The sequence below is a fragment of the Procambarus clarkii genome, chromosome 41 (genome assembly GCF_040958095.1).
Source record: "Procambarus clarkii isolate CNS0578487 chromosome 41, FALCON_Pclarkii_2.0, whole genome shotgun sequence".
NCBI classification, from domain to species: Eukaryota; Metazoa; Arthropoda; class Malacostraca; order Decapoda; family Cambaridae; genus Procambarus; species Procambarus clarkii.
The window spans coordinates 24,204,626-24,229,509 of record NC_091190.1 but is presented as its reverse complement, the minus strand read 5'-3'; positions in this window follow the sequence as shown (position 1 = coordinate 24,229,509).

Below are 24,884 nucleotides of genomic sequence, written 5' to 3'. Positions count from 1 at the left end.
TCTCCACTACAAGATACTTTACTCTGAGTGAAGAGTCCCACTGTACTTATAATGGTTCCATCTGGTGGCTGTCTTCTGCCTTATAATGGTTCCATCTGGCGGCTGTCTTCTGCCTTATAATGGTTCCATCTGGCGGCTGTCTTCTGCCTTATAATGGTTCCATCTGGCGGCTGTCTTCTGCCTTATAATGGTTCCATCTGGCGGCTGTCTTCTGCCTTATAATGGTTCCATCTGGCGGCTGTCTTCTGCCTTATAATGGTTCCATCTGGCGGCTGTCTTCTGCCTTATAATGGTTCCATCTGGCGGCTGTCTTCTGCCTTATAATGGTTCCATCTGGCGGCTGTCTTCTGCCTTATAATGGTTCCATCTGGCGGCTGTCTTCTGCCTTATAATGGTTCCATCTGGCGGCTGTTCTCTGCCTTATAATGGTTCCATCTGGCGACTGTCTTCTGCCTTATAGTGGTTCCATCTGGCGGCTGTCTTCTGCCTTATAATGGTTCCATCTGGCGGCTGTCTTCTGCCTTATAATGGTTCCATCTGGCGACTGTCTTCTGCCTTGGCCACATCACAGGTGAGGGAGGATATTATCAGGGGAAAGCGCCAAGCCATCACGACTACACAGCACTTGGAAGTGATCAGGGATTGGACGGGGGGAAGGAATGGTGCCCAACCACTTGGACGGTCGGGGATTGAACGCCGACCTGCATGAAGCGAGACCGTCGGTCTAACCGTCCAGCCCAAGTGGACAGACCATCAAAGGTGAATAGTGCTGAGAATAATCAACAGTGGTGTTCAAAAGATGAGAAATCAAGAAATCTTTCCTGAAATTCCTTCGACAAAAATTCCAGGTGAGACTTATACTTAGCAATGCTAAGCCAGTGCTAAGTCTGGACCAGTGCTAAGTCTCGCTTGTTGGGTCTCTTAGACCTACTACCGTTATTTATGATAGTTCGCACTTCAATGAACTTATGGTCTGAGTATGAAGTATCTGAGATTGTAATGTCTCTGATTAGTTCATCATTGTTTGTGAATAACAAGTCTAGTGTGTTTTCGTTCCTAGTTGGTTCTGTGATCTGTTGATTGAGGGAGAATTTGTCACAAAATCTTGAAAGTTCTCTGACCTGTGGTTGGTTATCCGCCTCCACCCACCCGCAAGTGGGTGGAGGCGGGCGAGAGGGGCAAGTGGGTGGGGGCGGGGGAGAGGGGCAAGAGGGTAGAGGGGGGGAGAGGGGCAAGAGGGTAGAGGGAGTGAGAGGGGCAAGAGGGTAGAGGGGGAGAGAGGGGCAAGAGGGGCAAGAGGGTGGAGGCGGGCGAGAGGGGTAAGTGGGTGGGGGCGGGGGAGAGGGGCAAGAGGGTAGAGGGGGGGAGAGGGGCAAGAGGGTAGAGGGGGGGAGAGGGGCAAGAGGGGCAAGAGGGTAGAGGGAGTGAGAGGGGCAAGAGGGTAGAGGGGGGGGAGAGGGGCAAGAGGGTGGAGGCGGGCGAGAGGGGCAAGTGGGTGGGGGCGGGGGAGAGGGGCAAGAGGGTGGAGGCGGGCGAGAGGGGCAAGAGGGTGGAGGGGGTGAGAGGGGCAAGAGGGTGGAGGCGGGCAAGAGGGTGGAGGCGGGGGGGGAGGGGCAAGAGGGTGGAGGCGGGGGGGGGGGGAGGGGCAAGAGGGTGGAGGCAGGTGAAGGGGCAACAGAGCATCACAAGGACTGGAGAAACCTGGCGGGAATATCGGTCACAAGATGGATGAGTCCCGCGGGGAACGTCATTTAACCGGCCGGATAGACGGACTAGTAGGCGGACGGGCGGGAGGATGGACGGACGGGCGGGAGGACGGACGGGCGGGAGGATGGACGGACGGGCGGGAGGATGGACGGACGGGCGGGAGGACGGACGGGCGGGAGGACGGGCGGGCGGGCTTCGGGCAGACGGACAGATTGGGAAATACCTGCTTGATGGGGTTCTGAGAGTTCTACTTTATCGCTTTATCGCATCTATGTATGCCGTATATATTCTCTGTACTCAAGACACTACATTTAACTCGTTAGCTTCTTTCCCTCTATTTCAGCAATCTCTCCTGCTCTGAAGGGGGAAGTGAGTACTGAGCAGTACTCAAGACGGGTCAACACAAGTGATTTGAATAGTACAGCCATTGTGATGGGATCCCTAGATTTGAAATTTCTCGAAATCCATCCTATCATTTTTCTGGCTAACGCCAGATGGCGTCAGTAAAATAGAGTGGACAGTGGATGGACAGGTGGACGGACGGACGGACAGGTCGTCATGCTCTCTACACACACACACACACACACACACACACACACACACACACACACACACACACACACACACACACACACACACACACACACACACACGATCAGGTGACAAAGATTAAGCGAGAAAGAGAAGGCTGGGCAGACTGCATTTTTTTGGACTGTCTTAAAGCCTTGGATACAGTCCCCTGTAAGAGGCTGGTACATAAGCTGGAGAGACAGGCACGAGTAACATATACGGCACGCATAGACGCGATAAACCACCTAAATTATTGGGATCGTCTCAAAGCTCTCAAAATGCACTCTCTGGAAAGGAGATGAGAAAGGTATCAAATGATATACACGTGGAAGATATTAGAAGGCCAGGTCCCAAATGTGAGGGGGGTGTAGGGGTGTGTGAGGGGGTGTAGGGATATGTGTGTGTGAGGGGGTGTACGGGTGTGTGTAAGGGGTGTACGGGTGTGTGTAAGGGGTGTACGGGTGTGTGTAAGGGGTGTACGGGTGTGTGTAAGGGGTGTGTGAGGGTGTAGGGTGTATGTATATGTGTGTGTGTTTACTAGTTGTGTTTACTAGTTGTGTTTTTACGGGGGTTGAGCTTTGCTCTTTCGGCCCGCCTCTCAACTGTCAATCAACTGTTTACTAACTACTTTTTTTTTTTACCCCACACCACACCACACCACTGTGTGTGTGTGTGTGTGTGTGTGTGTGTGTGTGCGTGTGTGTGTGTGTGTGTGTGTGTGTGTGTGTGTGTGTGTGTGTGTGTGTGTGTGTGTGTACTCACCTAGTTGTACTCACCTAGTTGTGTTTGCGGGGGTTGAGCTCTGGCTCTTTGGTCCCGCCTCTCAACCGTCAATCAACAGGTGTACAGATTCCTGAGCCTATCGGGCTCTGTCATATCTACACTTGAAACTGTGTATGGAGTCAGCCTCCACCACATCACTTCCTAATGCATTCCATTTGTCAACCACTCTGACACTAAAAAAGTTCTTTCTAATATCTCTGTGGCTCATTTGGGCACTCAGTTTCCACCTGTGTCCCCTTGTGCGTGTTCCCCTTGTGTTAAATAGACTGTCTTTATCTACCCTATCAATCCCCTTCAGAATCTTGAATGTGGTGATCATGTCCCCCCTAACTCTTCTGTCTTCCAGCGAAGTGAGGTTTAATTCCCGTAGTCTCTCCTCGTAGCTCATACCTCTCAGCTCGGGTACTAGTCTGGTGGCAAACCTTTGAACCTTTTCCAGTTTAGTCTTATCCTTGACTAGATATGGACTCCATGCTGGGGCTGCATACTCCAGGATTGGCCTGACATATGTGGTATACAAAGTTCTGAATGATTCTTTACACAAGTTTCTGAATGCCATTCGTATGTTGGCCAGCCTGGCATATGCCGCTGATGTTATCCGCTTGATATGTGCTGCAGGAGACAGGTCTGGCGTGATATCAACCCCCAAGTCTTTTTCCTTCTCTGACTCCTGAAGAATTTCCTCTCCCAGATGATACCTTGTATCTGGCCTCCTGCTCCCTACACCTATCTTCATTACATTACATTTGGTTGGGTTAAACTCTAACAACCATTTGTTCGACCATTCCTTCAGCTTGTCTAGGTCTTCTTGAAGCCTCAAACAGTCCTCTTCTGTTTTAATCCTTCTCATAATTTTAGCATCGTCCGCAAACATTGAGAGAAATGAATCGATACCCTCCGGGAGATCATTTACATATATCAGAAACAAGATAGGACCGAGTACAGAGCCCTGTGGGACTCCACTGGTGACTTCACGCCAATCGGAGGTCTCACCCCTCACCGTAACTCTCTGCTTCCTATTGCTTAGATACTCCCTTATCCACTGGAGCTCCTTACCAGCTACACCTGCCTGTCTCTCCAGCTTATGTACCAGCCTCTTATGCGGTACTGTGTCAAAGGCTTTCCGACAATCCAAGAAAATGCAGTCCGCCCAGCCCTCTCTTTCTTGCTTAATCTGTGTCACCTGATCGTAGAATTCTATCAAGCCTGTAAGGCAAGATTTACCCTCCCTGAATCCATGTTGGCGATTTGTCACGAAGTCCCTTCTCTCCAGATGTGTTACCAGGTTTTTTCTCACGATCTTCTCCATCACCTTGCATGGTATACAAGTCAAGGACACTGGCCTGTAGTTCAGTGCCTCTTGTCTGTCGCCCTTTTTGTATATTGGGACCACATTTTGTATATTGTGTGTGTGTGTGTGTGTGTTTGAGAGAGGGGTGAAGGGTGTAGGGAGTGTGTGAGAGAGTGTAGGGTGTACAGGCCAGCGTCACTGACCACAGGGTGTACAGGCCAGCGTCACTGACCACAGGGTGTACAGGCCAGCGTCACTGACCACTGGGTGTACAGGCCAGCGTCACTGACCACTGGGTGTACAGGCCAGCGTCACTGACCACAGGGTGTACAGGCCAGCGTCACTGACCACAGGGTGTACAGGCCAGCGTCACTGACCACTGGGTGTACAGGCCAGCGTCACTGACCACTGGGTGTACAGGCCAGCGTCACTGACCACAGGGTGTACAGGCCAGCGTCACTGACCACTGGGTGTACAGGCCAGCGTCACTGACCACAGGGTGTACAGGCCAGCGTCACTGACCACAGGGTGTACAGGCCAGCGTCACTGACCACTGGGTGTACAGGCCAGCGTCACTGACCACTGGGTGTACAGGCCAGCGTCACTGACCACAGGGTGTACAGGCCAGCGTCACTGACCACTGGGTGTACAGGCCAGCGTCACTGACCACAGGGTGTACAGGCCAGCGTCACTGACCACAGGGTGTACAGGCCAGCGTCACTGACCACAGGGTGTACAGAGGGGCTGGGAACACAAATAATGCACTACCCCGCAGGTACAGTGCTCACCCCGTTCTCTGTCCTCACCACTCCGTAAAAAATGCATCGGTTATTCCTAACCAGAAACGTACGAACCCAACCAACCCACCTAACCTCTCAAGGTCGATGCACAAAAACAACGTCAATATTACGGTGCTTCAAGATTTAATAATACACTGTATTTGTAACGGTTTGGTCGAGCTCCAGCGCTTGGACCGCGGCTCGTCAGTGTGGGCAGCTTCCTCTCGCGCCTGTTTATACCCGCCCTCATTGTCTGTCTTCCTCCTCTCCCTCACTCTTATTTTCTCTCAGTAATTTATGTGTATCATCCACTCTTCCAACCTCTCTCTCTCTCTCTCTCTCTCTCTCTCTCTCTCTCTCTCTCTCTCTCTCTCTCTCTCTCTCTCTCTCTCTCTCTCTCTCTCTCTCTCTCTCCCTCTCTCCCCCTCTCTCCCTCTCTCTCCCTCTCTCTCTCTCTCCCTCTCTCTCCCTCTCTCTCTCTCCCTCCCTCCCTCCCTCCCTCCCTCCCTCCCTCCCTCCCTCCCTCCCTCCCTCTCTCTCTCCCTCTCTCCCTCCCTCCCTCTCTCTCCCTCCTCCATCATCGTTAGGCCCCACACCATGTACTGCGGGTCAGTGAGTCCCGGGACGAGTCTCGTTCCACATCACCGCACCTTTACATGGGAGTTTATTTGTTAAGGTGCAGAATGCACGTAGAGCTGCAGGCTCTATCTTGAGGCTGTTCTCAGGATCAATTTCCTCGCGGCCCGGTTTCTGACCAGGCTCGTAGACGCCTCGTCAGAAGCCATGTTTGACGTATGAATCACAGCCTGGTTGATCAGGTATCCTTTGGATGTGTTGATCATGTTCTCTGTTGAACAGTCTTGGGCTAACCTGCTTGATGGGGTTCTGGGAGTTCTACTCCCAGGACTCGTGACGGGTGAGAGCTTGGTCCAACAGGCTGTTGCTTGGAGCGACTCGCATGTTGATGTTGATAGAGTTGTCTCTTAATGTATCTCCTGCACCTCGACTATTGCAGTGCAACAGGTAACGCAGTGACTTGCAACAGGTAACGCAGTGACTTGCAACAGGTAACGCAGTGATTTGCAACAGGTAACGCAGTGACTTGCAACAGGTAACGCAGTGACTTGCAACAGGTAACGCAGTGACTTGCAACAGGTAACGCAGTGATTTGCAACAGGTAACGCAGTGACTTGCAACAGGTAACGCAGTGACTTGCAACAGGTAACGCAGTGACTTGCAACAGGTAACGCAGTGACTTGCAACAGGTAACGCAGTGACTTGCAACAGACAACACAGTCTACTGCAGTGTAATAGGCAGCCTAGCATTCCTAAGCAATACTATGCCTTAGGATGTTTAGGTCTTAAGCTTATTTTTCCCAGTATAAAGTTAACATGACAAACGTGAAGTTTTGGGGTATGGAAGAGTACCGGCGCTCTGGAACAAACAGTTGCTGTGAGAACTGTCATTCCAGGAGGATGTGAGGCGCCAGGACGTCTTCCAGGCGGTCTACACACCTTTTGTTAGGACAATACTGGAATATGTAGCACCGGCCTGGAACCCGGACATCTCAAGCATAACACTAAAATAGAAAACTGTAGACTTGCAACAGCAGCACCACCACCACCACTGACACCATCAACACCACCACCACCATCAACACCACCACCACCATCAACACCACCACCACCACTACTGACACCAACAACACCACCCCCACCACCACCACCTCCACCACCACCACCACTATTGACACCACCACCTCCACCACCACCTCCACCACCACCACGACCACCACCACCACCACCACCACCAGCTGTAGGAGACTAAGGTTGGGGTGGGCACTCAACACTCCCAATTATAACTACCGTACGCGCGTGAACATAATAAGAGGAATACAGAGTGTTATGTCCAGGCCGACAACTTCAAACACCTTTCCCGACCGTTTGATATATACAGTGTGTGTGTGTGTGTGTGTGTGTGTGTGTGTGTGTGTGTGTGTGTGTGTGTGTGTGTGTGTGTGTGTGTGTACTCACCTAGATGTGCTTGCTGGGTCGAGCTAGGCTCATAGCCCCGCCTTCCTAACCTTCGTAGATTTAGGCAATGACTCATTTCTCACGCCTTTATCTTTAACTTTATCTTTTATCTTTAGTTTATACATTTAAAACTTTGACTCGAATTACCTTCAACGACTTCTGTGAGTGAATGATTGATAACTGCGCAACAATTCGACAGCAACAAGGGGCCATGCACGGGCCATGCACGGGCCATGCACGGGCCATGCACGGGCCATGCACGGAGGCCGCGTAGAGGCGGTCCACCTTATGTCTACTTCTTCCATTTATTGACAGCTATGATCTACCTTACCTTACCTTGAGGTTACCTTGAGGTGCTTCCGGGGCTTACCGTCCCCGCGGCCCGGTCGTCGACCAGGCCTCCTGGTTGCTGGACTGATCAACCAGGCTGTTATGACACATAAATCTGCCGTCTCTGAGACTCATTTGCGTCTCGAGCTTCCATCTTTTTCCCATAGTAGGAAAACAGCATGTAAAGGATTTGGGAATAATGATGTCTGACGACCTAACGTTTAAGGAGCATAACCAAGCAAGTATTGCGTCAGCCAGAAAAATGATCGGATGGGTTATGAGAACTTTCAAATCCAGGGATCCCATCACAATGGTTGTACTCTTCAAGTCACTAGTGTTGTCCCGTCTTGAGTACTGCTCAGTACTCACTTCCCCCTTCAGAGCAGGAGAGATTGCTGAAATAGAGGGAATACAGAGAACATATACGGCACGCATAGACGCGATAAAGCACGTAAATTATTGGGATCGTCTCAAAAGTTCTCCGAACGTACTCACTAGAAAGATGAGAGATACCAAATAAAATACACATGGAAAATACTGGAGGGCCAGGTCCCAAATCTATTAAGAGTAAAATAATAACGTACTGGAGTGAACGATATGGAAGAAAATGTAGAATAGAACCAGTGAAGAGCAGAGGTGCCATAGGCACAATCAGAGAACACTGTATAAACATCAGAGGTCCGCGGTTGTTCAACGTCCTACCAGCGACTATCAGAAATATTGCAGGAACAACCGTGGACATCTTCAAGAGATAACTAGACTGTTTTCTAGAAAAAGTGCGGGACCAACCAGGCTGTGGTGGGTATGTGAGCCTGCGGGCCGCTCCAAGCAACAGCCTGGTGGACCAAACTCTTACAATTCAAGCCTGGCCTCGGGCCGGGCTTGAGGAGTAGAACTCCCAGAACTCCATCCACCAGGTTCGAAGCAACAGTCTGGTGGACCAAGCATTCACAAGTCAAGTCCGGCCTCGGGCCGGGCTTGGGGAATAGAAGAACTCCCAGAACCCCATCAACCAGGTATCAAGCAGGGCTGCTTCCTGAAGATATGTGCGCGCGCGCGCGTGCTGAGAGAGAAATATATGTAGTAGATATAATTGAGGAAAGATAGATTGGTTAGAAAGGCGGGGTCCAAGTGCTAATAGCTCGATTCTGCAGACACAAATAGTTCACACACACACACACACACACACACACACACACACACACACACACACACACACACACACACACACACACACACACACACACATAGTGCCAGAGTAGTTAGTAAATGGAATGCATTAGGAAGTGATGTGGTGGAGGCTGACTCCATACACAGTTTCAAATGTAGATATGATAGAGCCCAATAGGCTCAGGAATCTGTACACCAGTTGATTGACGGTTGAGAGGCGGGACCAAAGAGCCAGAGCTCAACCCCCGCAAACACAACTAGGTGAGCACAACTAGGTGAGTACACACACACACACACACACACACACACACACACACACACACACACACACACACACACACACACACACACACACACACACACACACACTAAAGAGGAAACATGATATAGACATATAAAATACTTATGAGTGACAGAGAAGGAATAAACACAAATATTCACCGTGAATGCTAAAAGAACAAGAAGCTAGGGAGACAGACGAGTCACAGAGACGTCAGCAAGAGTTCTTCCAGCAAAGTGGGAAGATCCAATAAACTAAATAACCCACTTGTAGACGTGAACTCTATTCATCAATTCGAAAGTACATATGATATAAAAATAGGATATGAATAATGGCTGGAGGAGTGGGGTCCAAGACATAACTCTCATCCTTGCATGCATGAATACACCAAACAGGTGAGTGGACACAAAGCTTTTCCTTAAAAGTTGCAGAATGCTGCTGCTGCTGCTGCTGCCTTTTACATGGGCCATGAAAGGCTCAACATGAGCAGACACACCTTTTATTTACTGGTGAAGACGTGTTGACCTTTCCCCCCCTCCCCCAGCAGGAGCCGGGAGGTCGACCTCTCCCCCCAGCAGGAGCCGGGAGGTCGACCTATCCCCCCAGCAGGAGCCGGGAGGTGGACCTCTCCCCCAGCAGGAGCCTGAAGGTCGACCTCTCCCCCAGCAGGAGCCGGGAGGTGGACCTCTCCCCCAGCAGGAGCTGGGAGGTCGACCTCTCCCCCAGCAGGAGCCGGGAGGTGGACCTCTCCCCCAGCAGGAGCTGGGAGGTCGACCTCTCCCCCAGCAGGAGCCGGGAGGTCGACCTCCCCCCAGCAAGAGCCGGGAGGTCGACCTCTACCCCCCCAACAGGAGCCGGGAGGTCGACCTCTCCCCCCAGCAGGAGCCGGGAGGTCGACCTCTACCCCCCAACAGGAGCCGGGAGGTCGACCTCTCCCCCCAACAGGAGCCGGGAGGTCGACCTCTCCCCCAACAGGAGCCGGGAGGTCGACCTCTCCCCCCAGCAGGAGCCGGGAGGTCGACCTCTACCCCCCAACAGGAGCCGGGAGGTCGACCTCTCCCCCCAGCAGGAGCCGGGAGGTCGACTTCTACCCCCCAACAGGAGCCGGGAGGTCGACCTCTCCCCCCAACAGGAGCCGGGAGGTCGACCTCTCCCCCAACAGGAGCCGGGAGGTCGACCTCTCCCCCCAGCAGGAGCCGGGAGGTCGACCTCTACCCCCCAACAGGAGCCGGGAGGTCGACCTCTCCCCCCCAGCAGGAGCCGGGAGGTCGACCTCTACCCTCAGCAGGAGCCGGGAGGTGGACCTCTCCCCCAGCAGGAGCAGGGAGGTCGACCTCTCCCCCTGCAGGATCCGGGAGGTGGACCTCTCCCCCAGCAGGAGCCGGGAGGTCGACCTCTACCCCCCAGCAGGAGCCGGGAGGTCGACCTCTACCCCCCAGCAGGAGCCGGGATGTCGACCTCTACCCCCCAGCAGGAGCCGGGAGGTCGACCTCTACCCCCCAGCAGGAGCCGGGAGGTCGATCTCTCCCCCAGCAGGAGCCGGGAGGTCGACCTCTCCCCCAGCAGGAGCCGGGAGGTCGACCTCTACCCCCCAGCAGGAGCCGGGAGGTCGACCTCTACCCCCCAGCAGGAGCCGGGAGGTCGATCTCTCCCCCAGCAGGAGCCGGGAGGTCGACCTCTCCCCCCAGCAGGAGCCGGGAGGTCGACCTCTCCCCCAGCAGGAGCCGGGAGGTCGACCTCTCCCCCAGCAGGAGCCTGAAGGTCGACCTCTCCCCCAGCAGGAGCCGGGAGGTCGACCTCTCCCCCAGCAGGAGCCGGGAGGTCGACCTCTCCCCCAGCAGGAGCCGGGAGGTCGACCTCTCCCCCCAGCAGGAGCCGGGAGGTCGACCTCTCCCCCAGCAGGAGCCGGGAGGTCGACCTCTCCCCCAGCAGGAGCCTGAAGGTCGACCTCTCCCCCAGCAGGAGCCGGGAGGTCGACCTCTCCCCCAGCAGGAGCCGGGAGGTCGACCTCTCCCCCAGCAGGAGCCGGGAGGTCGACCTCTCCCCCCAGCAGGAGCCGGGAGGTCGACCTCTCCCCCAGCAGGAGCCGGGAGGTCGACCTCTCCCCCAGCAGGAGCCTGAACCACCACCACAGATGTACCTCTCCTGTGTTCCTACACCATATCTTTGATCTTATTCATCTTATCGTTGGTATTAGAATGATATTATCTTTATTATTCATATTACTTCAGTTATCTTTATTACTGTTATTATGGTTATTGGTTTTATTCTTCATACTATTATTATTGGTTTTATTATTATTTTTGTTATTGAGAAAATCTGCAAGAGCAGTGATAAGGGTTCGAACCTATGCGGTGGGTGTTCCCGTGCACACGCTGCTAGCGACTAGACTACGACATGGTATAAGGATTGCAGCCTGGAGGTCTACTGAACACACGAGGGTTTCCTAGATGGCCCAGAGCCAGAGTGCAGCCGGTTGGGATTGTGTGAAAATCCTGGTCCGGCTTCAGTGGGAGCCTCAGGAAACCCTCGTGTGTTCAGAGGGTAACTCATAAATGCGACGCTTTTGTATCAATTATAGCACCGAAATATTGACCTTTACTATATATCTGCCTCGAAAGATTACATGCGCTACGACGATTCCTTCCTTTCTGGTTACGCAAAACAGCTGTATTTTTGACGGAGTGGCGGAGTCACGAGTCTTGGGTGTTACGGTCTGTGAACAACCTGTCCTCTTAAAAATTACGTCGATTTTGACCGTTTGCCCGTATGGCCGAAAGTGGACGTAATTTGAAAATGAAGAAAAAAAGAAAATAAATTTGGGATTTTTTTTTTTCAACAACAGTAAGTTAAGGGGCCTCTGTTAGGTTAGGTGGGCAAGAAATTCTCAAAGTTTCAAAACGTTATGAAAAACGTTGATGGAAAGTCTCCTATTCTAACCTTACAGAGTCGGCCGGACGGCTCAAACAGAAAACGGAACAGAACGTCACTTTTGTGAGTCGATTTCATTTCAAATTACGTCCAAATTTGGCCATAGCGCATACGAGTCAAAAGTGACGTTATTTTTAAGACGGGTTGCTGTGAGACGTGTGTAGGGGTTCAGGGCTCTCGACACAGACCGTCTTGAAGGGGCTGAAGTCTTCTCGTCCAGTCCTCTTGTGTTTGATACCGTGAAAACACTGAAGACCTCTTGGAGGTAGTTCATTCTCGCTCTGAAACTTTGTTAGAGAGAGAGAGAGAGAGAGAGAGAGAGAGAGAGAGAGAGAGAGAGAGAGAGAGAGAGAGAGAGAGAGAGAGAGAGAGAGAGAGAAAGAGAGAAGAAGAGAGAGAGAGAGAGAGAGAGAGAGAGAGAGAGAGAGAGAGAGAGAGAGAGAGAGAGAGAGAGAGAGAGAGAGAGAGAGGAAGAGAGAGAGAGAGGAAGAGAGAGAGAGAGAGAGAGAGAGAGAGAGAGAGAGAGAGAGAGAGAGAGAGAGAGAGAGAGAGAGAGAGAGAGAGAGAGAGAGAGAGAGAGAGAGAGACAGAGAGAGAGAGAGAGAGACAGAGACAGAGAGAGAGAGAGAGAGACAGAGACAGAGAGAGAGGACTCATCACCCTCGTTATAATCATGTTACTCTACAAAGCTTCTAACATATCAGAAATAAAAACATGACATCTCCCAGATGGCAACCGTATCACTTTATATGTGACTTTGATAAGATCAACAAATCTCGTTCTTAACTCTCGAACTTTTGAAAACAAAACTTGTGGACTTAGGGAACTATGCGAGCAGAAGCAACTACGGGAGTCAGGCAAGTTCATAATCTTTCTTACGGCTGAGAGAATTATATCAACATTAAGGGCCCAAGACACTCTACACACAAGGGGCGTAACTGGCCGACCTCTCACAGTGTTACCTTGAGGTGCTTCCGGGGCTCTCGTGTTCGAGAAAGACCTTGATGAACACCCTCTAAAAGATACCTGAGCAACCAGGCTGTGAGCCAAATCGCGTCAGACTGCGCGTAGCAGCGTCCAACAGCCTGGTGAAACAGGTTGTGCACATAATGAGACCTCTCTTTTTCTCTCTCAGTGTCATCCCCTCTTCTCCTATCACCACCTTGACCCCCTCGTCCTCACTCACTTGTCCCCCCCTTTTATCCCTCTCTCTGTCCTCCCCCTTTCTTACCCCCCCTTCTTTTCCCCTTTCTTCACACCTCCCCATCCTCCTTCGTCCTCTACTCCTCTTTCTTCTCACAGAACATGAATAGAGAAGGACTCAAACAACTATTATCTTCCCCTTAAAAGTTAGTACTGAGCAGTACTCAAGACGGGACAACACAAGTGACTTGATGGGATTGTGACATCCCATCCCATCACAATGGTACAACCATTGTGATGGGATCCCTGGATTTGAAAGTTCTCGTAATCTATCCTATCATTTTTCATCGGGGAATATGATAGAGACTTATAAAATACTTTAGTAGATTGACAGAGTGGAAAGAGAGGAAATAATCTCAATGAATACTAATAGAACAAGAGGGCGTGGATGGGAGTAGTTGACAGGTGTTGAATAATGTTAGAAACTTTCCTCCCAGCGTAAGAGTGGGGAAAATGGAACCAAATAAAGGAGCAGGTTGTAGAAACGAACCCCATTCATAATTTTAAAAAGTATATATGATGAGGTATATACATTGGAGGCCTGGTCGAGGACCGGGCCGCGGGGACACTAAAGCCCCGAAATCATCTTAAGATATCTCTCAAGATAGGTAACCGAACATACACGTCATTGCTTTAGACAAGCAGCGGCTAGAAAGACCAAGACCAAGAGCTAAAGCTCTATCCTGCAGGCACAAATAGCCGAGTACACACAGGTGAGAACAGTGATATCCCCACCTCTCCTCCCCCCCCCCCCACTAACATGCCTCTCTACCCCTCATAAAACCTTTATTAGTCCTCCTTGTATATGGAGACGTTATTGCCCCGGGATATTATTTGATTATGCGTCAGTAAAGTCTCCCGGGAAGAAATAAAGCCAGGCAGGCCAGAGGCATAAAGACGTATTATGAAAAGTAATTTGGATAAAACTGTAATCTATTATTCCCACCACGTGACCAGTTAGCAGCGTCGGTCTGAACACCCCCGGTATAAGCCTAACATGTATATGTACACTGGCTGCTTGTCCCCCCGACACAATGAATTATTATTAAGCAATTATGTATATCTCTCGCCAGTGTTCTGAAGACTACAGGTTAACAAATTTAATCAGTCCCAATAATTTAAATGTTTTACTGAGTGTAATCTAGCAGAAAAAGGATCTTTGCACGCTCTCTGGGTCAACAATTTCTCCGGCTCAAAATGGGGCTGTTAGGAGTGCAACAATATTCCACCCTAGAGAGCACTAGTGTCTTGAAAAGTATCATCATTGATGAGGCATCCCTTGTTTGGAAGGTCTTGTCCAACTTGTCATTTCGCTTGCAGTCGAGACAACTGCTTTATTGTGTTCTGTAAAGGTAAGAAAGGTAAGGTCTTCCGACATGATTACTCCTAGATCCTTCACGTTCCTTTTCCTTTTAATACTCTTCTATTGAAGAGTATCTTGAAGAGTATCTTATCCTCTATCTTGACTGCGTTTTTTATGTGGCTTCCGTTTTCAAATTTCAGTTGTTTCTCACAGCACAGCAGCTGGACAATTATCTTCAATTACAATGCTTAAAGTTTGACTAATACGTCGAATTTCTAGAGAGTTTTTGGTCGAGTCCGTAAAAAAATGGGACGTATTAGCTGAGAGGACGGGGGCTAGAACATCAGCTTTAACATTTAAAGCTGGCGAACCTGCTGACTTGCAGAACGTGAAAATAAAGTTAACTACTTAAATTAATTTATTAAAACGTCTAAGTTATTGTCAATCCTTAAGATCAGACACATGGTATTGGAACACGGCAGAGATACTTCATATTCCCCGTTCTTTCACACAATTAATACGTTGCATTTTTTTACGGAATTGACCAATCCGCCAAAATTCGATGTAATAGTAAAAAAATAAATGCAAATAAATATTGACGTTTTCTTTACATGGGCCTCGATAGGTTGGGTGGGTTACTTGGGTTCATACTTTTCTGGTTACACAAAGCATATGTATATTGTTTACAGAGTGGCAAATACAGAGACTGGCTACCACATTCAGAACGGTTCTAAATATTAGGGAGACTGGTCCAAAATATTAGATGAACTGGTTACAAATATCAGAGAGACAGGTTCTAAATATTAAAGAGATTGGTTCTAAATATTAGAGAGACTGGTTCTAAATATTAAAGAGGCTGGTTCTAAATATTAGAGAGACTGGTTCTAAATATTATAGGGACTGGTTCCAAATATTGAAAGAACTGGTTCCAAATATTAGATGAACTGGTTCCAAATTTTAGTGACTGGTTTCAAATATTAGAGAGACTGGTACCAAATATTATAGAGACTGGTACCAAATATTATAGAGACTGGTACCAAATATTATAGAGACTGGTACCAAATATTATAGAGACTGGTTCTAAATATTAAAGAGACTGGTTCCAAATATTAGAGAGACTGGTTCTAAATATTAAAGAGACTGGTTCCAAATATTAGAGAGACTGGTTCTAAATATTAAAGAGGCTGGTTCTAAATATTAGAGGGACTAGTTCCATATCCACAAATTAAAATCATTCCTCGCGAGAGCAGCAGGCATGACAATGCACAGAACCCAAAGACAAGATTAAGTGCACTAACTACACGTGATCAAGTCAGACTGTGAACAGCGGCACTTGACAACCTAGGTTCACCAAGCCTAGTCAGAGACTGGGCCGCGGGGACGTTGATCCTTGGAACCAACTAAAGGTAACCGAGAGGTATGATAGTGCCACCCAACAGTGCAGGTGTGTCAGTATAGTGCCACACAATAGTGCATGTGTGTCAGCATACAGTGCCACACAACAGTGCAGGTGTGCCAGCATACAGTGCCACACAACAGTGCAGGTGTGCCACCATACAGTGCCACACAACAGTGCAGGTGTGCCAGCATACAGTGCCACACAACAGTGCAGGTGTGCCAGCATACAGTGCCACACAACAGTGCAGGTGTGCCAGCATACAGTGCCACACAACAGTGCAGGTGTGCCAGCATACAGTGCCACACAACAGTGCAGGTGTGCCAGCATACAGTGCCACACAACAGTGCAGGTGTGCCAGCATACAGTGCCACACAACAGTGCAGGTGTGCCAGCATACAGTGCCACCTTCAACTGTGAGGAAAGTGTCAATATTCTGGCTATAAAGACACTGACTCACTCGCCCCAGCAACATCCAACACTTTTCTTATATCTAATCTGTTTTCTGTTTTTATGTTGACTTTCGCTTCACGACTTTCATTCCTTTTATAGCTTTATCCTCGTTTTCCCATTCTCTCACTTTATCATTCGGCTTCCCACCTTTATCTCTTTCCATATTTGTTTATCCTTCATTCACCAATTCGTAATATTATTGCCGGTTCATGTTATCAGTATTATATCAGTTTACAAAATAAATCCTTCTCCCCTCCGGCCTTCAAACCGGAGGGGATAATGATCTCTTCCCGAAGGAGCAAGATGTCCTAACATTGGTTAAGAAAAGTATAAATCCTGTCGTTTGAATTTTTTGGTACCTTTAAATACGACGACAGCCAATCACAGAACCCGAGAGAGCAAGCAAGGCTATCTGGTCCTGTAGAGCAGTGGTCTACGTCCTCGGATCACACACGAAGAGCTTTCGTTCAATCCCCGAACAGGATAGATATATTTTCGGCACGTTTTCCCTGATGTCTCTGTTTACCTAACAGGGAAATGGGTACCTGAAGTTAGGGAAATATTGCTGGAACAACCGTGGACATCTTTAAGAGAAAACTAGATTGTTTTCTAAAAGAAGAGCCGGACCTGGTTGATACCTGGTTGATGGGGTTCTGGGAGTTCTTCTACTCCCCAAGCCCGGCCCGAGGCCAGGCTCGACTTGTGAGAGTTTGGTCCACCAGGCTGTTGCTTGGAGCGGCCCGCAGGCCCACATACCCACCACAGCCCGGTTGGTCCGGCACTCCTTGGAGGAATAAATCTAGTTTCCTCTTGAAAATGTCCACGGTTGTTCCGGCAATATTTCTTATGCTTGCTGGGAGGACGTTGAACAACCGCGGACCTCTGATGTTTATACAGTGTTCTCTGATTGTGCCTATGGCACCTCTGCTCTTCATTGGTTCTATTCTACATTTTCTTCCATGTCGTTCACTCCAGTACGTTGTTATTTTACTGTGTAGATTTGGTACTTGGCCCTCCAGTATCTTCCAGGTGTATATTATTTGATATCTCTCTCGTCTTCTTTCTAGTGAGTACATTTGGGCAAATCTATTTCAGCAATCTCTCCTACTTTGAAGGGGGAATTGAGTACTGAGCAGTACTCAAGACGGGACAACACAAGCGCCCTGAAGAGTACAACCATTGTGATGGGATCCCTGGATTTGAAAGTTCTCGCAATCCATCCTATCATTTTTCTGGCTGTCGCAATATTTGCTTGGTTATGCTCCTTAAACGTTAGGTCGTCAGACATTATTATTCCCAAATCCTTTACATGCTGTTTTCCTACTATGGGTACATTTGATTGTGTTTTGTACTCTGTATTATGTTTAAGGTCCTCATTTTTACCGTACCTGAGTACCTGGAATTTATCACTGTTAAACATCATGTTATTTTCTGATGCCCAGTCGAAAACTTTATTAATATCAGCTTGAAGTTTTTCAATGTCCTCAGCCGAGGTAATTTTCATACTGATTTTTGTGTCATCTGCAAAGGATGATACGAAGCTGTGACTTGTATTTTTGTCTATATCTGATATGAGAATAAGGAAAAGCAGTGGTGCAAGGACTGTACCCTGAGGTACAGAGCTTTTCACTGCACTTGGACTAGATTTTATATGGTTGACAGTTACTCGCTGAGTCCTGTTTGACAGAAAACTGAGTATCCAGCGTCCTACTTTACCGGTTATTCCCATTGACTTCATTTTGTGTGCTATCACGCCATGGTCACATTTATCGAAGGCCTTTGCGAAGTCCGTGTATATCACATCAGCATTCTGTTTCTCTTCTAATGCCTCAGTGACTTTGTCGTAGTGCTCAAGTAGCTGTGAGAGGCACGATCTTCCCGCTCGAAATCCATGTTGGCCTGGGTTATGAAGGTCATTGGTCTCCATGAAATTGGTGACCTGACTCCTAATCACTCTCTCAAATACTTTTATGATGTGCGATGTTAGTGCAACTGGTCTATAATTTTTTGCCAATGCTTTGCTCCCTCCCTTGTGTAGAGGGGCTATGTCTGCTACTTTAAGTGCATCTGGTATCTCCCCCGTGTCCAAGCTCTTCCTCCACACTATACTGAGTGCCTGTGCTACCGGCACTTTGCATTTCTTTATAAATATTGAATTCCATGAGTCTGGACCTGGGGCCGAGTGCATGGGCATGTTTTCAATTTCTTTTTCAAAATTTAGTGCGCTCGTGTTTATATCAGTTATATTTACCGGGGTTTGAATATCCCGCATAAAGAAAATGTCTGGATCTTCCACCTTCATGTTGTTTATTGGAGTGCTAAACATGTCCTCATACTGCTTTTTTAGGATTTCACTAATTTCTTTGTCATCCTCCGTGTATGAACCTTCACTTGTACGAATAGGTCCAATACTGGCAGTGGTTTTTGCTTTTGATTTCGCATATGAGAAGAAATATTTTGGATTTTTCTTTATTTCCTGAATTGCTTTCTGTTCTAACTGCCTTTCTTCAGTTTCATATGAGTGTTTCAATTTCCGCTCGATTTCTTCAATCTCCCTATTTAAATTATTCCTTCTTTGACGGGAAATTCGTGTCTGCATAAGCAGTTCCGTTATTTTTTTCCTGCGTTTATAGTGTCGTCTGCGTTCTCTTTCTACGTTAGATCTCTTTCTGGCTTTCCTCAAAGGAACATGTTTCAGACAGACTTGATACGCTTCTGAAGTAAGTTTTTCTATTCCTTCTGTAGGACTTGTATTATTTAGAACAGTTCCCCATGGAATGTTTGTAAGTTCCCTGTTTATTATCTCCCAGTCTATCCTTTTTATTTTATTATCCCCAGTCTATCCTATCCACAGCCCGGACCAACCGGGCTGTGGTGGGTATGTGGGCCTGCGGGCCGCTATTCATATGTTAGGTTGCAAGAAGCTGCGTCTAACAGCCTGGTTGACCAGACCACCAACCAGGAGGTCTGTCCAGAGAGCGGGGACCTTGACCCTGGGAACCAACGAAGGTTGAGGGAATGGTAACCATGTCATCAGCCGTTACCACTGTCAACAGCCATTAAAACGCCAATAATTATTATTATTTATTTAACTAAATGAAATAATAACAAAATCGACACAAAGATCACAGACAAAATATATTATCGAATTATATTTTGACTAGTAAGAGGAGAAATGTTTCAGTCATCTCCCCCACACAGCCTCCATCATCTCCATCTTGCTCCTTCCCCAAAGACAATCTCCTCCCTCCCTCCTTCTTGCCCCTTTCCTTCCAGACTGTCTGCTCCCTCTTGCTCTTCCCTCCCAGGCACGAGACACGACCATCAATCTGCCTGTCATAAATCCTTCATCCTGACACGGGGAGTGATGGGTGTCTTGTGAGGCTGTGGTGAGTCAGGTCCCTCACTCTCTCCCTCACCTGGCTCCCTCACACTCTCCCTCACCGTCAACAGTCCTTAATACACTTACTAACGCTTCAGTATGTAATGGAAGCAATCAAATATTTGTGTCGATCCCTTGCCCAAACGCTTCGGTCTTTCTGTAAGATGTTTGTGTACCGTTGAAGGAGGCCTTGCCCCTTGCCTCGCACCACCCACTCTACACGGCACCTCTCCCACTATTATATGTAAGTTTGGACACTAACAAAAACAAATAGGTCTGGTGCTTTTTATTGCACTTGGAATGTTTGAAGAACTTGGCACGTTTAATACAAAGTGCTTAAACTGTTGAATATTATGTTCTGGGTATCTCGCGCACACATACACACTCATGCACGCACACACACACACACTACCAGATGGGGGCCTGGTAGCCTGATGGATAGCGCGCGGGACTCGTAATTCCGTGGCGCGGGTTCGATTCCCGCACCAGGCAGAAACAAATGGTTAAAGTTTCTTTCACCCTGAATGCCCCTGTTATCTAGCAGTAAATAGGTACCTGGGAGTTAGTCAGCTGTCACGGGCTGCTTCCTGGTGTGTGTGTGTGGTGTGGAGAAAAAAAATAGTAGTTAGTAAACAGTTGATTGACAGTTGAGAGGCGGGCCGAAAGAGCAAAGCTCAACCCCCGCAAACACAACAAGGTGAACACAACAAGGTGAATACATGGTTGCTAGAGTTTAACTCAGGCAAATATAATGTAATGAAGATAGGTGCAGGGAGCAGGAGGCCGGATGCAAGGTACCATTTGGGAGATGAAATTCTTCAAGAATCAGAGAGAGAGAGAGACCTGGGGGCTGATATCACGCCAGACCTGTTCCTTGAAGACCATTTTAAGAGGGGCATCATCAGCGGCATATGTCAGGCTGGCCAACATAAGAACGGTTATTAGAAACTTGTGTAAGAAATCATTCAGAAACTTGTATACCATATATGTCAGACCAATCGTGGAGTGTGCAACTCCAGCATAAAGTCCATATCTTGTCAAGCATAAGACTAAATTGGAAAAGATTCAGAGGTTTGCCACTAGACTAGTACCCGAACTGAGGGGCATGAGCTACGAGGAGAGACCATGGAACTAAACCTCACGTCACTGAAAGACAGAAGTTAGGGGAGCCTTTTCACCACATACAAGATTCTGAGAAATTGATAGGGTAGATAAAGACTTTATTTAACACAGGGGGGCACACGTACAAGGGGACACAGGTGAAAATTGAGTACCCAAATGAGCCACAGACAAATTAAAAAAAAATTAAAAAACTCTTTTTAGTGTCAAGAGTAGTTAACGAATAGAATGCATTTGGAAGTGATGTGGTAGAGGCTGACTCCAGTGATGGAGGCTGACTCCACCACATCACTGGAGTCAGTTTCATACACAGTTTCAAGTGTATGTAAATATGATAGAGCCCAGTCGGCTCAGGAACCTTTAGACAAGTTGATTGACAGTTGAGAGGCAGGGCCAAAGAGCCGAAACTCAACCCCCGCAAGCACAAGGTGAGCACACACACACACACACACACACACTGTGCAACACTTTGGTACTACTCGGAACACGCTGTTAGTTGACCAAAAAATAGTGGCAGTATTCACAAAAACTGTGCTAGCGGTCCCCCGAGAGCCGTCTACTCTACAAAATGTTCCCAGACTTCCTCCTGTGCTCCAAAAACTTTCCAGCACACGTCCACATTTCCACACACGCGCCGGCTGGAAAAAACGGAAAAACAGAAACAGACAAATCTGATATGTCAGGATTCAATTTTTTTTCATTAGTTCCCGCCGGTCCCCGAGGTCGCCGCTCCTTATATAGACACTTTCACACTTTGAATCGTTATGAACATTTTAATACTATTAGAAAGCCTAGATTTTGAACTGTTTTGAACGAATTTAAACAAGTTCGGTTGATTCTATGTTTTTTCAAGTAACGTTCAAAATTCCCGTTATCGGGGTCAGGAATTCTATGCTTTGGAATACCGAGCTCCCACTAAGCCAAATACTGACCCTCTCCCAGGAGGCATCCCATAACAGCTCTCTAGCTCCCGGGTACCTATTTACTGCAAGGTGAACAGAGCCATCAGGTGAAAGGAAACAAGCCCAGCAATTTGTGTCTTGCCTAGGAAGTGAATCCTGGTCCCCCTGATTGTAAGCCAAGGACGTAGACCAATGTGCTATAGGACTTTTGCCACCCAATAGAGACAGGCTGTTCCCCAATGGTAAGGGCCTGACGGCTGACTGAACAGCGCTCGAGATTCGTAGGCCTAAGGTTCCGGGTTCGATCCCCGGCGGAGGCGGAAACAAATGGGCAGAGTTTCTTACTTCTTGATTTTCACCTAGCAGTAAACAGATACTTGGGAGTTAGACAGCTAAAAGAGGGCCTCATAATGCCCTAATAATGCCTCAAAAAGAGGGCCTCATAATGCCCTAATAATGCCTCAAAAAGAGGGCCTCATAATGGTCATGAGAAAAATGATAGTACAAGCAGATAAAGATTAATCACGACTGTTGATACTGGAGGACCTTTAAAGCAATAAACGTGGGAGGTCTATGAAGCAAGAAAGGGAGACTTTTGGACATGCACATTTGTAAACTTCATTCTGGAGACATTCTTGTATCAACATGTCAAGCAGGCCACAAGAATGAGGGAAGAGGATGTACCGTCAGTACTGGATCTAGTATTCACCAGGAAATAAGAGATATTTGACATCCAGTACCTTCCTCCCTTGGGAAAGAGTGATCATGTCCTGTTAGACATTAAATATGCTTTAAGATATCATCTAGAAGAAAATGGGGACATTGAAACAGTTGATAAACTCGATTTCAAGAGTACACTATGGGGAACTTCGAAAATTGTTCAATGAGTGTAATTGGATAGACTTGTTTGTAGGCAGTGAAGTAAATGAGATATATGCCAAATTTTGCAAAATATACGATGAAGGCCCACAAACATTCATACCTAAACAGAGCTTCCAGGCCAGAAAACAGGATTGGTTCAACAAAAATTCCGAGAGGGCTAGAGACTAGACACAAAAATGGAATCAATACAGGAAGAGGCCAAACCCTCAAACATTCCAGCAATACAAACATGCAAGAAACTACACAGCAGTAAGGAGAGGGGCAGAAAGTAATTTTGAAAAAGGGATAGCAGTCAAATGTAAAACAGAACCAGGTCTATTCTATAAATTCATAAACAAATTGCAGGTAAAGGATAATATCCAGAAGTTGAAAATGGGAAACAGATTCATGGAAAAAGAAATGTGTGAAACATTAATCGAAAAGTTCCAAAGTGTGTTTGTACAAAATGAAATCTTCAGAGAACCAGACAATAAGAATTAAAGAGAACATCATAAGAGCACGTAGAGGTGTCTAGAGACGAAGTGGAAAATATGTTCCAGGAGCTGATTCACCAGGATACCTGATCAACCAGGCTGTGACTCATACGTCAGGCTGTGAGCAGCCGCGTCTAACAGCCTGGTTGATCAGTCCAGCAACCAGGAGGCTAGGTCGACGACCGGGCCGCGGGGACGCTAAGCCCCGGAAGCACCTCAAGGTAACCTCAAGGTAAGGTAGCTAAGTAAGAACAAAGCAGTTGGCCCAGATGGAGTTTCACCATGGGTTCTAAGAGAATGTACATCTGAGCTCAGCAATCCACTTCACCAAATTTTTCAGGCATCCCTGTGTACAGGAGTCGTAGCAGACGCGTGGAAAAAGGCTAACATTGTTCCAATCTACAAAAGTGGCAGCAGGGAAGACCCCTTTAATTATAGATCAGTATCGTTGACAAGTGTAATAGTCAAAATATTGGAAAAAAATAATTACACATAAATGGGTAGAACACCTGGAGACAAACGATATAATATCAGATCGTCAGTATGGTTCTCGATCTGGAAGATCCTGTGTAACATTTACTCAGTTTCTATGATCGGGCCACAGATTTTACAGGAAAGAGATGATTGGGTTGACTGCATCTATTTGGACCTAAAAAAAAAGTCTTTCGACAGAGTTCTACAAAGAGGTTGTTCTGGAAACAGGAACACATTGAAGGGGTGACAGGTGAACTGCTAACATGGATGAACAATTTTCTGATAGAAAAATGAGGGCAGTAATAAAAGAAAGTGTATCGGATTGGAGAAATGTCACAAGCGGAGTACCACAGGGTTCAGTTCTTGCACCGGTAATGTTCATTGTCTACATAAACGATCTACCAGATGGAATTCAGAATTATATGAACATGTTTGCTGGTGATAAGATAATAGGGAAGATAAGTAACTTAGATCATTGTCAAACCCTTCAAGAAGACCTGGACTTAATAAGAATATGAAGCACCACTTGGCAAATGTAATTTAATGTAAATAAATGTCATGTTATGAAATGTGGAAAAGGAGAACATAAACCCCCACACAAACTATAAATTATGTGAGACATCTTTAAAGAATTCTGATAAAGAAAGAGATCTAGGGGTGGTTCTAGACAGACAACTATCACCTTAGGACCATATTAAGGACATTGTGCGAGGAGCCTATGCAACACTTTCTAACTTCAAAATTGCTTTTAATACATGGATGGCGAAATAAAAAAGAAATTGTTCACGACTTTTGTTAGACCAAAGCTGGAATATGTAGCGGTTGTATGGCACCCATAACTTAAGAAGCACATAAACAAACTGGAAAAGGTGCAAAGACATGCCACTAAGTGGCTCCCAGAACTTGAAAGACAAGAGATACGAGGAGAGGTTAGAGGCATTAAATATGCCAAAACTAGAAGACAGACGAAAAAGAGGAGATATGATCACTACATACAAAATAGTAACAGGACTTGATAAAATTGATAAGAAAGATTTCCAGAGACCTGGAACTTCAAGAACAAAGAAGTCATAGATTTAAACTAACTAAACACAGATGCCGAAGAAATATTAGAAAATTCACTTTCGCAAATAGAGTGGTAGACGGTTGGAATAAGTTAGTTGAGAAAGTGGTGGAGGCCAAGACCGTCAGTAGTTTTAAAGCGTTATATGATGAAGAGTGCTGGGAAGACGGGACACCACGAGCGTAGCTCTCATCCTGTAACTACATTTAGGAAATTACACTTAGATAATTACACACACACACACACACACACACACACACACACACACACACACACACAATTAACGAAATAAAAACACACTTATGGGACTACGTTCATTTAAACAAAAAACATTGTATTCAGATAATAAATTAACAAAT